This window comes from Sinohyriopsis cumingii, chromosome 4, assembly GCF_028554795.1.
Source record: "Sinohyriopsis cumingii isolate HCF-2022 chromosome 4, ASM2855479v2, whole genome shotgun sequence".
In the NCBI taxonomy this organism is placed as follows: Eukaryota; Metazoa; Mollusca; class Bivalvia; order Unionida; family Unionidae; genus Sinohyriopsis; species Sinohyriopsis cumingii.
In genome coordinates this window covers 113432131-113448904 of record NC_142964.1, presented here as the reverse complement: position 1 = coordinate 113448904, position 16774 = coordinate 113432131, and the positions used below count along the sequence as shown (strand labels likewise).

The 16774-nt window shown below is 35.2% G+C and overlaps 1 protein-coding gene across 1 annotated transcript in view; it reads right to left on the bottom strand.

Annotated features, from left to right (window-relative positions):
• Positions 1-16774, bottom strand: part of LOC149801917 (putative G protein-coupled receptor B0563.6) — a 117896-nt gene that overhangs the window by 36353 nt on the left and 64769 nt on the right. The window contains exon 2 of the mRNA XM_089956303.1: positions 11969-12082. The gene's annotated coding sequence lies outside the window, so the exon portion shown is untranslated. The remainder of the gene's footprint in view (positions 1-11968; positions 12083-16774) is intronic.

The window sequence follows — 16774 nt, the reverse complement described above, 5'->3', positions numbered from 1 at the left end:
CCTTGCAATGCTTTATCTAACCCACAAAAAGTAAAATAACAACTACACTCGTATATATCTGTTCCTGCGACAACTAATACAACTGCTGTTACACAATACAAACTGGGACTGTAATAACGTTGCTTCATACTCCTTCTTTGGCATCTATATTGTTTTAACCGTCAATCTCTTTATCCAAATCAGTTTAATCTCGTTAATCGTCTACAACCCAGAATTTGCAGGCGGCGTAATACCTTTTTTCTATCGGTATTGTATGATATAAGGGAGGTGCACTTGATTTTACTCATTTGTCGAATCATAACAGCTGTGCTCCTCGCAAAGTTCATAACCATGCATCAGTTCCAAATACGAAAGAGACAGCTTAGATTTTTGAGTGGTGACTGATTTTAGTTTACTCTGTAGATGTTATACATTGTACCGCTGTAGGTTTTGTTACAATATTTTCCTTCAAAAGGAGTCGAACATTTTTATGGCGCGCTTTGCACAACATAAATGTGGTCTCTTGGTCTAAAATACCCCATTTATTGAGTAATCATTTCATCTAGGAAAGTTCAGGTAATATTAGTCACATGCGGACTGGATAAAATAAGCATGAAATAACGGGTATAACAGCTTCTTCAAATCTATGCTAGACAAAGGACTTACTGTAAACTTTAATAGCTTTTTCAAAAATAAGTTGTATGCGGCCCTAAGAAAAAAAAAGCTTAATGTTGCATGATAAATGGTATTGATAATGGCTTTTCCTCTATTGGACATTGTTTTCAGTAGATAAAAGCTATATTATGCCTGGAAATAATTCAATATTTCAAGTTTGATTTTACGTACAGTGCTAACAATGTTTCCTGAAGAAACCCATGTGCTATGATGCAGTAAACTATGAACTATGTCACAATGGAATAACCAATTAAGCAATTGCTCCATTTATGTCAAAATGGAATAATCAATTATGCAATTGCTCCATTTATTTGGTTGGTTATTCCTTATTAATTTCAACATTTTTACAATAAATCATTGATTGATTTGGTTTGTCATTCCTTTTTAACTTCAACATTTTTCAAAACAAACAATAATTTGGCTGATCACGCGTTGTTAACTTCAACATTTTTCACAATAAACAAATGTTTTAGTTCTTTGTTCTTTGTTCACTACATTATTCTTCGCAACAAACAATTTGTTAACTTCAAGAGTTTTCACAATAAACAATGATTTTGTTGGTTATTCCTTGTTAACATCAACAGTTCTGATATAATTTTAAAAAAAACAACAATGAACTGGTAAGTTATTCCTTTATAACTTAAACAGTCTTCACAATAAACAATGATTTGGTTGGTTATTCCTCGAACTTTAACGTGTTTCACAACAAAATGTGTGTACCTCTGTGAGGAAATAGTTTTTGACTATATGAACATGAAATCAGAAAGTTTTACCACCACCTATTGAATAACAAACATTTTGCATCGTGTCTTCTAGCACCCTTTTTCCTCTACTTTCTCTTTATATAAACGTTCAGCCTTAGGATCGTTGCGAACTTGTCTATCAAGTTAAACTCTACATAGCTCTTTTGGCTTTTATAAACTCTTTCGACCCCTAACCATGTACTTTCATTTTCATTTTCTTCCACCCAATCTTCAATTTATTTCCAAGGAAATTGCTTGTGTAATTTATAGGTAGATTGTTCAGTTAACTTTTTTATTAGTTTACTGCAATCTGTTTTATTTATACCCAGTTTAATTTGTTGCCACATCTGATTGACATTTATGTAAGCAACGTGCCTTTCACGATCATGGTGACGATGGTTTAAATATGTACTTTCTCAGCTATTTATGACTAAATAAAACAATATTCAGAGAATACTTTATCACTAAAAACAAACTTCTTTATCATCAAGCCAGCAAAACACGACCGTCTAATACAAGAACAAGTATTTTTTTAAATCAATTTTCAACGTTTCCTCGATCCTTTAAAATTTATTAATGGTTTCATTTTTATGAGAAATTTAACAATCCACTGGCTGAATCTAAACAGCCGAGTCACCTACCGAGTCATCGTGTGATGTTTCATTATAGGTATATCTGTAAATTATTTAATAGCTCGTCAGCACAATCCTTGTTTTAAACAAGAAATTAAATATTAGTTTTAAAAAATGTAAAGTACAATTGCCACAAAACTGTATGTGGATAAGCCCTTCCAGATAAGAGGCAAACATGCCATCCGACAAGATAAAAGTATGTATGTTAAAAAATTTAACAGGTGCATTAAATTATAGATAAAAATAAAAGAAAAAAATCCCAACAACACTGATGCCGTGCATAACCATATTATCGTAAATCCTAACATTAAATTTTCTGAATCCAGGCAAAAGCTGGTGAAGACAAAGAGAAAATCAAAAAGTCAAACTCCTTACCAAACTCGCCAGGATGAGAAACCCGTCCAACTAAAAGTAAATATCCAACCATGAGACAAAAGATAAAAGGTAGTGATATTACAAAAACTGTTCAACACAAGCACACAAAACATTGACAAAGTCGAACAAAAATAAAATCCTTAAAATAAGAGGACACAGTTTTGGAAGAAATTCAGTCTTTTAAATACTGAAAATAATCAATTTTAAATCATTTCTTACTCTCCGTAAATTCTATATTTCATTCCTTACAACCGTTGAGGACTGACCTTTTAAAATTTATGTTCGCTTCCACGCTTTCACCGTTTCACAATGTCGAAGCATAATCTCATTAAGCAGCTGTCACATAATGTGTGATCGGTTGTTAAACCATAATGCTTATAAACACTGCTTGGCATACATCGAATCACTGTTTTGGTTTGATTTGATATTTTGCGATACATGAACGTTGTTATTGTCATATTGAGAAAGGTAGTACAGTATGCCCCGCCGAAGAACACACCATGGTAACCGGTCGGGGATGAGCTGATCGTGGGAATCGAACCCAAACCGTTCTGGTCATGAGCCAAACGTCTTCCACTAAGCCACTTCAGCCAAGGGAGACACCAATATCAATATCTCGACCTCTTGTTGGATTACATAAAATACAAAAGAAATCGTTTAGTCTTTCTCAATATAAGTTTTTATTTTATATTATTTTTTATTTTATTATCTATTTATTTTATACATTGGATAAGCTTAGTCGAAGGTTTGGAGAAAAACACAGAGGCAAAATATCAACACTTTTTTGTATAATCTAATTCAGCCAATTTTCACCTTTTATAGACAATTAAGTGGGCAAATAATGAGTCCCATGACACTAAGCCACATTTTTCGTATCAAAGCTCTCCATTAGTTCCATGGTAATTTTCCATAGGAATTTAGTGACTGGTGGTTGGAGAGGCAAGAACATGTGATTTTACTCATTTAAAGTCTTACGCCACTGAAATCCTAGGCAGACTGTATCGTTAAACAATATACTTTCATCCCGTCAAAATCACTTTTGGTATAAAAAATAGTTTATGTTTTTCGCAGAAAAAAGCACAGGTCCAACTGCAGTTTAATCAAACCAAGCCCATATCGGTAACATTAAGAACTTACCTATATTTCGACTATAAAATTAACAGAAATATCTTTGAAGCGATATTAGCTCATATAATAATACGAAGTCCAAATATTAAAGCAATAAAACAAATCATACAGAATAGTTCACCTTACGACATGTACATACATTATACTCAATCATAATTCCCTGAAAAATCTCTTAAGTCATCACTAGATATTCTTTATCAGTTCTCTAAATCAGAACAAATATTGAAACAAGAGACCCGTGTGTACCTGATATCGCTCACCTCCTTAAAGTTTTATAAAATACTGTAGGAACACAACCTATGTAAACTATCTCCAAAACTTTATTTCGTGTTCACTTTGTCTATTTTAATATATTCTGATACAAATTCTTTCTACAGTTAAAGGTATCATTATCAAGGTACAGTCTTCGTAATCAAAATCATCCAAGATCTTGATGAGATAAACTCAATGACCAACATTTTATTTTATAAAAAATAATGTTTCTAGATCAATAGACGTAGCAAATTCAGCCAATCAGTTGCAAGGTATCCCATTAATATGTATACATCCCATTATTAGACAACCTCTAGACGACAATGATAATGAAAGTTTGTTTACTCAGATAGAGCCAAATACAATTTGGATTCGTCTCTTGATTTGTCACTAGCTAAGCCGGTTAGGTAGACTATTAGCTCTTTCACACGCACACGTTTTGCACATACTCAATCTCATCTTAATGATATAACATTGTTTCATAAGTTTGATCAAAATCTGATCAGAAATATACTTACTAGAATGTTGACAGCTCTCCCGATCAAATGCAAAGTGAATTCAATAATATGCGTGAATTTCACACATGAACATACACAAGAAAGATCTTGATGAAACGGGCATATACGGCAGGTTTGATCAAAATCCTAATCCAATTAAAAACACATGCACTAAAGTAATAAATGAACCACAGCCAACCTGGAGCTAAATCGCAATCGTCTCGGGCATAGTGAAACTCTTCCAATATTTTGAAGAGATATAGCCTATTTACCAAGATTCGTTAAACGTGGTCTGAAATACACTCTTTCAAATAGCATAACGCTCAGCCAATCATGCGGTTTATTTCAAACTGTAACCTTCTTTTGCCTCATTCAAAGCGACTATATGCAATATATTTTTTACATATTCTGCAGCAGTGTTGTGGAATATCATCCCCAAAGTGATATAACAGGCACTAACTCTCTATCATATTAAGAGTGCGCCTCACAAATTTCTTATGGATAACACCACACATTCATATCTCGAAAACATACCTGCGTGCGTGCTTGCGTGCACGCATGCATGCATGCATGCATACATACATACATACATACATACATACATACATACATACATACATACATACATACATACATACATTCATACATACGTATATCTTAAGTTTGTTTTACTACAGTGCATGGATGAATGCGCTTGTACGTATTACACGTGAGTGTCAGACACACTGTTGTACGTATTACACGTGAGTGTCAGACACACTTTTGTACGTATTACACGTGAGTGTCAGACACACTGTTGCACGTATTACACGTGAGTGTCAGACACTGCTGTAAGCAACGATGTAAAATTACAGCGTCAATATGCATATGCTTATAGATGTACCAATCCAAGATCTAGACGATGTAAGCCTATTATTGATCTAGTTTGATTAAACTTAGTTCAGAAACACAGTGTTGGAGTGGTAAGAAGCTCAATCAATCACACGCAAGATCACCTCATTAATATGCGAATTTTGCACATCGTATCAGAACTATGGCTTCCAGTGTGGTTAATAAATTCAGTCTATCAGACTCAAGATCACTCGATTAACATGCATGGATTTCTCTCATTATCTAAGTTCTCCAAAATCTTGATGATATAGGTCCATTTTCAAGTGTGATCAAATCAGGATCAGAAATAAGGCGGCTATAACAGTAACAGCTCAGTCAGTCGTATCCAAGACCGCATTATTAAACATATCTACAGTCGTATTATTAATATGCATGGTTGCCGCTCATTATCGATGTTATCCAATATGTTAATAATATAAGAATATATTTCAGATTTCATCAAAATCGGATCAAAAAAGTGACAGGTAATATGACCAGTCAATAACCAGCAAGAATAGCGTAATAATATGTGCGGATCTCACTCATTATCGAACACATCCAGGATCTTGATGATGTAAGCATTTATTTCATGCTTGATCAAACTCGGGTCAGAAATATGAACTCCATACTGGTAACAGGACCGGCCTATCATGTGCAAAATGGCCTATTTCACATGCATGGCCACCGCTTATTATCTAACTCTTTCATCAATAATGAATGCAACCATTTGAACAATAATGAGTGCAAACATCCGAACAATGTTGTGTATCAACGAGATTTCATCTAACCATAAGCGACAAAAAGAAAATAAATGACGTGATTATCTGAATGTATATTACACCTAAAATGTTAGATTTCTTAATGCAGACTTAAAAATTATTTACCTACTTTGTCTCTTTTAAAAACGAATTCTTTTTCTACATTTTCTGTCAGAAAAAGTATTTTCCGTACACAAATTGTTCATGTGAAAATTCTGAACCACATCGCAACTACATAACATGACACCCAAGTGGACCTCATATTGCCCAAAATGAGAACCTGACATTAAGAGAGTGTGAATGTAAATTCACAAATGTACTAAACAGTTGGTAGGGTATAAAAGCTTATTTCACATAGCTGCTATATTATGTATCAATGTTGGTGTGATTTATTTTCTTTCCTATACCAGACGTGTTCTCTGTATCAAAAAGTTGTTTATACTACAAGCATTGTCCCACGGATCTCCCACAGCCCCTGGGGCCAGAGTTTATAACTTTGTAACTGTTCACAAAACCCCACCCTTCAAGCATGTAGGCCTACATGGCATTACATAACGTCAAATGAGTTTTCTGCCAGAAGTAGTTTAATGATTTCGCCGTTTTTAGTAACACGAACACATCTCATGGCGGACGAAATCATTTGAATAAATGTAAAAGACCTTCACGGCAAGATGTTTTCTGGCAATTTGGTTAAATTTATTTTAACAGTTTCTGAGAGGCAGCCATTTAAATGCTGTCCTATTTATAATGACGGCGGCCACAGTTATGGCAGATCGGCAACATTTTTGAAACTGAAATAACTTCACGCCAGTACTTTGCGACAAATGGAGTCGAATATTTAGCGGATTTGAGATGATGCCCTTTCAAGGTTTTACTAATTTGGGAGGTGGGGGTGGGTGGGTTGAAGGCGGATCGGCATAATTTGAACAAATAGGAAAGAGTTTCATGCCATGATGATTTCTTTTGTATTTGAACAAAACACAGAAGAAGTTATAAAATATAACAGTTGTTGTTTTGGGATTAACGCCATCTTCACCACATGATGGCTATACGCGGCTGCCAGTAAATCTGGTTGAGGAAGAACAAAAAAAAACTCCCTGGAAAAACCATCGACTCAAGTGAAGCAACTAGCAAGCTTTGTCACATACGCACTCTAGAGCCTGAGACTCGAACCCACGCAGACGCTACTGACAAACTTTCACACATCCACACTGGCCAAGCACGAGAATCAAACACACGTGGACAGATTGCAGTGTTCAGTAAAGGCGAGCGCCTTAGATCACTCGGCCATTTAGAGCCCAGACAACGCAAGATGGATGATGGAGCATGTCATAAGCTCATAATGCCATTAAACGGGACACTGGAATTTCCGGGCATGAAGTGGTGAATCCAAATTTTCTACCTGGAATGTTTTATTTGACACTTTTTCCAAACAAAGCGAAGAATGTAGTCCACCGTAATATGTTTTCCATCAGAACCATACTCAAACAAAGGTCTGGTTATTTAGAGATCGTAAGATTTCCTTTCTTCCGTAGTTAGAGCGGTGATTCCGACCGCTTGTTTAAATGCCTTTAGACTTGCATTTAGACGACATGCGGAGATTTCTGAATGTCTGGATTGGTTATGTACTGTATTTGCATTACAGAAAATACGCCTGTACATTAATATTCGAGTATCAGATCACACAATAAAATAACAAAGAAACCTGACACGAGTGGCAGGCGTGTTTATGCATCGGGCTGGGGTGGGGGTTGGGTGTGAGGGACTGATTGCTTGTTGGGAAGACTACAGTCTTTCGTGTAACATCAATCAGATGTAATAATACACGTATATACGTGGAAACAAAGAGAGCATTTAAAACTGTTTCAAATAATTTACTCCAGATCCAAAGCTGTCATTGGTTACTTAGTTTTATGAGCAAGTTCTCGACACAGTCTGCTAAAACAAATCACAAGGATTCCGGCCCTCGTGAGTGTCAAACAATACACAACATATTTAACTTATGTCGCGTACCTGTCTTCGCCACGACGTGTACATTTCTTTCCACGACTATTATTACAAACAAAAAAATTGACGGAAAATTGAGAGACTTGCAAAATCAAAATGAGTATATAAATCTGCAATGAAACTTTTTCTGAATTTCAGGCAGTCAATAAATCTTATATTTCAACGAAAACAAATATAACGATGCACATATCCTGACTTTTGCGTCTGTGTCCAACGGGTGGCACAGCGGTCAATAGCGCTAGCCTTACCGATCACTGCTATCTCACCTCTATCCGCATGTAGACCGCTCCGGTGGCCCAGTGGTTAGAGCGTCCGCCTCGGATGCGGGAGGTCGCGGGTTCGAAACCCAGCCGAGTCATACTAAAGACTTATAAAAATGGTACTAAAAGCTGCCTCGCTAGGCGTTCAGTATTAAAACGTTAGTGTTAGGACTGGTCGGCCTGGTGTTAGGATAATGTGACATGGTGGAACATCATGTTAAATGTATGCGGCATGATGCCCCAGTGCTAGACAACACTATAAACTGTCACACTGCAGACATTGTAGCGTCATGACTGAACAACTCATAAAGCTAAGTTAAAAATCCAAAACACTTACACACACACACACACACACACACACACACACACACACACACACACACACACACACACACATACTTTCCGCACGAGTTTCAGGCTCGGCCCGGCCAATGTGGGTATGTGAGAAAGCCTACCAGTGGTTCTTCCCACAGCGGTTATACTGACCGCCATATATATAGCTTATCGTGTGCTGAAAAATAGTATTAAACCCACAACAACAATAAAACACCTTTAATGATTAATATTTCCTAGTAAAAAAAGAACAAATGTGAAAGTATGCTAAATATCGCAATGACACAAGAGATTCAAACACTGTGAATGTTGTGTGATGAGTATTCAGTTATTGATGAGGTTGTCGATTTGTTGAACACGTATCCAAGCACACACACACACACACACACACACACACACACACACACACACAATCATTCTTCGATACACTTTACAGACATGAAATAAGACGGCAAATGCTAATTGTTCTTTTATCTCTTCATATGGTAATTTTAAACTATTTCTGATCCAATTTAATACTTCACAATAATATTAAATTAGAATTTATTGCCGGTGTGTCCAAAGCCTACAGTCTTTGCACCACAATGTGCCTGGGACATAAAATCAAAAACAAAAGAAACATCCATTTAGTGTCAATACGAAACCGTGAAACCTAGATAATACGCGAAACCATAGGAAGTAGGGCCATCTGTCCTTCACCTAAAAGTATATTTTATGAAAAATTTCTCCCAGAAGCATACTGTATTGGCAGCTAATGCCATCCAAACTATATAAACTATTATACAATGAAATAAATTTATTTTCCTCGAATGAATATATTTTAAAATTTGGCAGTTAAAACAAAGGAACCTATGAGCAAATGATAAGGACTAAGGACCTTATTTTGTGTAAAATTTCAGTAAAAGTGTAATACCGTAAACATCTGTTCAACGCACCATTCTAAGAAAATAACTAGACATGTCTTATTTACATAAAAGTGATAACATATGCAGAAAGGACACTTTCACAATGAAACGTAATTCTCCATGTTGGACACGTCTTTCCATTCCACATAGACACGATATATACAGAGTAAGGACGAAAACTCGTTCCAAGGCCGTGAAGACTCTACGCCAATAGTGAGCAAAATTCGGTCCGCGGGCCGGATCCGGTCCGTGACCTGGTTTCATCCATTAATTTACATCATCGAGTGTGGCTTTCAAAATCGCTTACCCAGCTCGCGTCCTAGAGGAAGTTGTCCATGCCTGCTGCACACGTCGGTAGCTGATATCGTCATATCCTGTTCCCTCCTTTCTATTTCAGTATATAAAAAGTATGAGGAGAATCAGAGACTAATGCATTGAATCATTGGTCAACTGTCCCTTAGTAGTCAAGAGTACAAGTTAACCACTTACTCATATAGGCACGTTATATGGTTCGGGGCCAACTTTCTACGCACATTGGAAAAAAAGCTTGACCATTCTCCTACATTTGTACATTATTCAGGGCTAACTTTCTATGCACATTGCGTTTCAATACTACTCGGGGTCCACTTTCTAAGCACATTTTTTTATATTAGAAAAGTTAATCTTTCCAACAGTTTTATACAATTCAGGACCAACTTTCTATACACATCGGGAAAAAATGTTGATCTTTTTCAAACTGGAATGTTTTCATTCACGTGTTTTATATGATGAAGTCGGTCATGTGGTTAAACCTAATAACACTGAATTTAAGTAGATTTTCTATTCTAGTAAATTTGTATTTATTTTTATTATTTTGTTGTTTTTATTCGCATATTTGGGTCTGTTAAACCGACTATTATGCGACGAAATGTAACATTTTAAATAGTCAGACAGACGGGCGAACAGACAGACAGATAGACAGATAGATAGATAGACAGATAGATAGATCTGTTCATTTTTGATTTTATAGCCTCTTTCAAAGCAATCGACAAGCGCGATTAAAATATCAAAATTTCTATAGATAGATAGGTAGATATATAGATGGACAATTTTAAGGTCTCATGTTTACTTAGCATAATCAATATAAATTATAATATTTAAACTTAATGTTATCGAATTGAAAATACATAGTCTCCCTAATAAAACTTTCCCATTTGTACGAGTATAGAGGGCAATGCAATAAAGAACAATCAGGGCGGACAGCGTCATACTTTAAAGCTCTGTGCAGTTAAGCAATCTTTAGTAATTAAGTTACATTCTTTGTTCTTTTTTTCCATAAATCACAACTAATGTTACGGACAGAACAGGCTTATGTAATATCTATCTTTGCATGTTTTTTGATAATGCAGTTTTCCTAACCAAATTCTGATACGGTAAAGGCGTGTTTTATATGCATATGACATTAAAGTCCTTGAAGGAAGGAATTAGTTCTTTAGGGTTAAATATATTGATGGAATTTGAGGATATTACAGCCCGCCAGTGTTCCTGAAAATTCGTTAATATAATAGAAAAACAGAATAAAACCACTTGATAATATTATTGTGTGAGCGCAAAACATATTTCTCCGATTTTTTTAATATAATGATAAGAATTAACTAAATTAAGTATAATATTTCCGAATATTTTTTTTTGTTTATGCAGAATTAAAATTTCACTATGGCCGTTTGACTATGTAAAGAGAATAATGGGTCCTTATATCTCTCTGTAGCCTAGATATCCACGATTCCGACTCTTATTATGTATGCAGGCTTCACGTCAAGCTGCGATGGAAGATAACCGATTTATAGTAAATTTATAAATTTATACCTGGCCCAAAACGTACAGTAGAATACACACACACACACACACACACACACACACACATATATATATATATATATATATATATATATATATATATATATATATATATATATATATATATATATATATATATATATATATAGAGAGAGAGAGAGAGAGAGAGAGAGAGAGAGAGAGAGAGAGAGAGAGAGAGAGAGAGAGATATTCTGTTAGCACTTCAATGACTTGTAATCAGAAGAGAAAAGAAAACAGGTAATAGTTGAAATGTGAAATATTGTGAGGAATTTCGAGGAAAACTGCTGGCCATGATGGCTCTATCCCAGTCAAAACTACACGTAATCATTCACCTTTTAAATAACCTTGCTCATTTTAACAAAACACCGGCTATGACAAAATGTGTGCTTACTTGAAAGTTAACTTACAGATTGCCAACTATTAAACATAACTATATCAAATTAATATTCATTCTGTATAATATACAGCTGACAAGTTTATTGTATCAACACACACACACACACACACATACACACATATATACATACGGACATACATACATATACCATACATACATATACATACACACACACACATACATACGTACATGCATACATACATACATACATACATACATACATACATAGGAAAAAAAAACAGAAAGATAATAAAGAGGATACGAGAGAAATGGCAGGATTTAACTATTAAATCGTCAAACCTTTGCGTATCACTTAAGTCCACTGGATTTTATCTCTACGTCTTCCTCTATTGCTCTTTGATTTTGAAAAGATTTCAGTAGCACGACTATAACCACCGCTGCTGTACATGACCTCTGAAATGAAGATTAAGAAATGTAATAATCATAACAATAACGATACACTTTAACGGCATGACCCATGTTATTTAAAACCAAAATGCCGATGTTTTGCCTGTCGCTGCCTCTTTGTGCCCGTTAACCTTTGTCTCCTTCACATGAAAGCATATAGAAGCCGTGATTGCATTCGAGAGAAAATGTTTACGGAAAACAAGACCTTTATTTTGTTTGTAAACATTATCTTCCCTATAAGCCCTTTCTTTTTTTTTTATTTCTTTTTTTTTTACATAGACTATCGCAAAATGGAATCGTGGAAGTAAACGGGATAAGCTGCGGCTGTCGATCTTCACTTGCTAAAAGGTGGTTATTAATTTAAAACATCTAAACTTGTCACAAGTTAGGTATAATAAACAAATACATGAAATAAAAAAATAAATCTTTAATACCACGAACAGCAAAATGTCAAAGGCGACATTTGAAGCATGCCATATTATAATCGCGGTGACTTGGAGATCATGCCGAAAATAGTCTAGATGATTATTTGCTGGACTGAATTTTGTCCCTATATGATGAACGTTAAGTACGAGGGATAACTTAGTGCGGTGTTCAGGCTGTTGTGACAGATAGCACGTCTAATCTATATAATAATTAAAAAAAACTATAAAAAAAATGTATTCATAGTAAATTAAATTTCAACTGTCTAACCGACTTATATCAAACAAGGGAATATGTTGTATTCAAAACACATTAGTCATTGATATCATGACTACGGCTATGAGGAGTTACTAGAATCTTTCATATGCATCGGTGTATGAGAGGGAAATTCCATCCGAAGGTCAGAATAATGCGTAAGATTCGTGACTTTAAAGACCGTCTGACGCAAAATTCTGATCTCCAGGGTAGAATTTGACTATAAACACTGATGCATAATTAGGTATTTTTTTCTAAAGTTCCCAAACGAAATATAAACAAAAACGGCTAATTGTGAATATCAATGCAAATTTTACATCTTTAGTCCAGTGCTCTAGCTTCTATTAAAAAGAAAATTCCTTAGCTTATTGACATTATGACTTCTGCTTTGGCCACAAAATATGCGATTATTTTACTCTAGCACTTCTACGGTTTTGACGAAAAATGCGAACATCAGTTTGGAAAACGAAATATCGATCTTCGCTGCGCACAACAAACTCTGAACTCAACTCACTGGCATTGATGCAAACAGTGCAGATTGCACGTTTACGCTTCACAGTCCAATGCACAAGAAATGTACAACATTATTTTCTATCGATGTCAGTTAAATTATTTAGGTTTGAATAAATGTCTGTTGAATTATACTGCACACTGGATTAACTTAACCATGAAATTACACTTTCATGGTTCATTGAGATTAATTCTGTAATGTAATTCTGACAACTAGCGCGAACACTGTCTGAGAAATATAATGTATGAACTTCTACTTGTATTAACACTGAATATCTAGAGCTATATGAGACTTTTACTCGTCTCTTAAAATCAGTATGCTGTCGACGGTTAAAAATCACCTTTGGTTAAACAACCCGATGTATAGTGAATATCAAACTAATTCCTGTGATGTGCAAAACAACAGTGTGCCAAGTGTATGTGTACGTGATTTTGATTTTGTAACGGAGCTTTAACAATGTTTCAGTAATGTCGCTACGATGTCTGCAGTTTGGCAGCATATAGTGATGTCTGGCACTAGGTATCATGCCGCAGACATGAAGCAAGATGTACCACCCAGTCACATTATCCTGATACCAGGCAGGGGCCCGAGTGGCCGAGTGGTCTAAAGCGCTCTCCGTTACGGATCACTACCATCTCACCTCTGTCTGCATGGGTTCGAGTCTCGGATTCGGCCAATGTGGAATCGTGAGAAAGCTTGCCAGTAGCTTCTCGAGGGTCGGTGGTTCTTTCCGGGAATTTCCCGGGTTTTTCCTCCGCCATTAATACTGGCCGCCATGTATAGCCTATCGTGTGCTGAAAAATGGCGTTAAACCCTACAACAAAAACAACAGCTGACACCAGGCCGACCAGTCCTAGCACTAACTTCTTAATGCTGAGCTATGGAACGCCAGAGCTGTCTTAAGATGAGAATATTTATTATATGCTGTACTTTTGTACTTATATGATGTGCAAACTTCTTTATATGCTGTGCTTTTGTACTTTTATGATGTGCAAACTTCATTATATGCTGTGCATTTGTACTTATATGATGTGCAAACTTCATTATATGCTGTGCATTTGTACTTATATGATGTGCAAACTTCATTATATGCTGTGCATTTGTACTTATATGCTGTGCAAACTTCATTATATGCTGTGCATTTGTACTTATATGCTGTGCAAACTTCATTATATGCTGTGCATTTGTACTTATATGATGTGCAAACTTCATTATATGCTGTGCAAACTTCATTATATGCTGTGTTTTTGTACTTATATGATGTGCAAACTTCATTATATGCTGTGCAAACTTCATTATATGTTGTGCAAACTTCATTATATGCTGTGCTTTTGTACTTATATGATGTGCAAACTTCATTATATGCTGTGCTTTCTTCCTTATATGATGTGTAAACTTCTTTATACGAAACTTCATTATAATGAGATGGCCGATAGCTGCCGCCAGAATACAACATCAAAGTAACATGAATCTGTCATCAACTTGTTATTAGCAAGTGTGAATTTCATTCATGTCAAAATTAATTGCTTTTAGACTCCCAGCTAACTGTCCAGCTAGAATGCCCCTTTTTCAGTTCCCTGTGTTTGAAAGCTAGCTTTAAATATGGGGGTTCTATATTGTATTGTGCATAATAGATTATAGGTGATATTTTGTACCAAAATAAGATTAGCTGACTGTTATTGTGATGTGTTTGATTGACAGGCCCTCTAAATACATTGTCTGAATAGTGCTGTGATTTTTTTATTACAAGAATACTTAGCTTTATCTTGAAATATAATCAAGAATTCCAAAGGGAAGAAATGATAAGAATTCTATATTATTTGTATTCAGTATTTTGTAATATTACATATTCAGTGTATCACATACCTTCACATACTAATGTCAGCCTCAGTTATATATATATATATATATATATATATATATTACATAGCTTTATACCACAGTAAAAAAATTATGTTTATAGTATCAGTTAAATTTAAGTTCAATAACAGTTCAATAGCAATAAGTTCAATAACAATGCTCTCTTCAAAATCAATTTTGACAATTTGTTTTATTTACATATCATCAATAGGAAAATAAATATCAAGTTCGTTAATTGGATGGGGAGGTAACATTTAATATAGCCATGGTATATTATGTTACACATTTGTATTAGGGACTATAGTTCATGAATCAGGCAGCCAGTCACATCATGGTTATTGGTTTGGACGTTTTTTGTGGATTTATCACAAGTTGTCAGCACACAATAGGCTATACATGGCGGCTAGTATGGCAATCGTTTTAGACCACTAGGTCTCTCGTGTTCCCTGGTTTCGATGTCCCAGCTTTAAGTACTGGATGTCTGTAAATTTTTACTGGTATAATCATTTAAAGTTTCTTTATTGTCAACATATAAGTACAATGTTTCTTGGTATTTGTGATATCCAGGGAGTGATATGAATAGGTAAGAATTTTAGAGTTTAGAATATAATTGTTTTGCCTTATTGAGTGAAGAGAGATGTGTTAAGATATAGGCAAGTCCACAAATGTAATATTTGTATGATCATAAATGGGGTAAGAGCGAGAGGGAATTCTATCAAACCGGAAATACTACTAATGTACGGCATATTTATTTTTATTTGCATTACAGAAGGAAATAATGTTTCAAGCAAAATTTATTTCGACAGCATACTTTTTACTTGTCATGCGTACACACAAATCATTATATCACACACACACACACACACACACACACACACAGAGGACCGGATTATCCATATTGCAAAATGGGCAACATGGCCAGGGCCCCCAAGGCTCAAGGGGCCCTGTATAGTATCGTCTGATTTCACAGGCAGTGTAGTTAATAGTACTGTAACCATATATATGGACAAGGCAGGATAGCTATGGGCCCTTATGTTGGCTGTGCACAGGGTCCCCAAAGGCCTTAATCCGGTCCAGTATATATAAATTACAATACAAAATAACAGATACTGATTATGCACCCATGTATATTGCAGTAGCATAAAATATTTATTACATGGTTGGTAGAGTGCTATACTTTATATTTCAACCTGTTCTCATTTCTTAGGCATTTATGAAAACTTGGCTGAGAACACTGACAGGGGTCTCCTTTCTCTTCTATTCACCTACCGGCCATCATTATTTTAGCTTGTATTTTAAATAAAGCAATGATTGTTTACACATCTGAAACAGAATATTACGTCTGCTCACTTGGAAATAAAAATCAGAAAATACATTTTAAGAAGTCTCATCATTTCAAATTATTTGATTCATGAAGTTCATTTGAAATGAGCAACATGCATGCTTAGAATTGAAAACAAATTTCTTTGTAGCCATAAGGACTAGTAGAATGAGAAATTTACTTGTCCTGCTGATCTTTCAATACTTCACTAGTCTTTCACACAACATACTGTCAGACAGGTATCAAGAGAACTAGCCATTGAACTAATGAAATTATGTAAATTACTAGTCGGACAGAAAATGTACTAGTCTTGGACTAGACGACTTCC